Source organism: Pterocles gutturalis, unplaced genomic scaffold (genome assembly GCF_000699245.1).
Source record: "Pterocles gutturalis isolate BGI_N339 unplaced genomic scaffold, ASM69924v1 Scaffold30127, whole genome shotgun sequence".
Taxonomy (NCBI): Eukaryota; Metazoa; Chordata; class Aves; order Pterocliformes; family Pteroclidae; genus Pterocles; species Pterocles gutturalis.
The window spans coordinates 1-626 of NW_010108771.1; positions in this window are offsets into that span (position 1 = coordinate 1).

A 626-nucleotide genomic window follows, 5' to 3' on the forward strand; every position below is an offset into this window, starting at 1 on the left:
TTTAATCACTATATATATTATATTTTAATCATTACATATACAGTAGACATTCTGGTAAGAAATTACAGCAGGCTGAGTGAGCTGGGGTTTTTCCGGCTGGAGAAGAGAAGGCTCCGAGGAGACCTAATAGCAGCCTTCCAGTACCTGAAGGGGCCTACAGGAGAGATAGGGAGGCACTCTGTATCAGGGAGTGTAGTAAGCGGACAAGGGCTAATGGTTATAAGCTGAAAGAAGGCAGATTTACATTAGGTATTAGGAGAAAGTTTTTTAATGTGAGGGTGGTGAGACACTGTAAGAGGTTGCCCAGGGAAGCTGTGGATGCCCCATCTCTGGAGGTGTTCAAGGCCAGGCTGGATGAGGCTTTGAGCAACCTGGTCTAGTGGGAGGTGTCTCTCCCCATGGCAGGGGGGCTGGAGCGAGATGATCTTTAAGGTCCCTTCCAGCCCAAACCATTCTATGAGTCTATGATTGCTTTTTCTAAGCTGAAGTTTCATTACATTCAACTTATCACATTTACATTTTTTCTCTTATACAAATCTATTGCTCAAACAATAAGTTACAATCAACTGTTAGAAAAACTTCCAAACTTAATCCTTACAAAGAACTCAGTAGATAACAAGATGGCC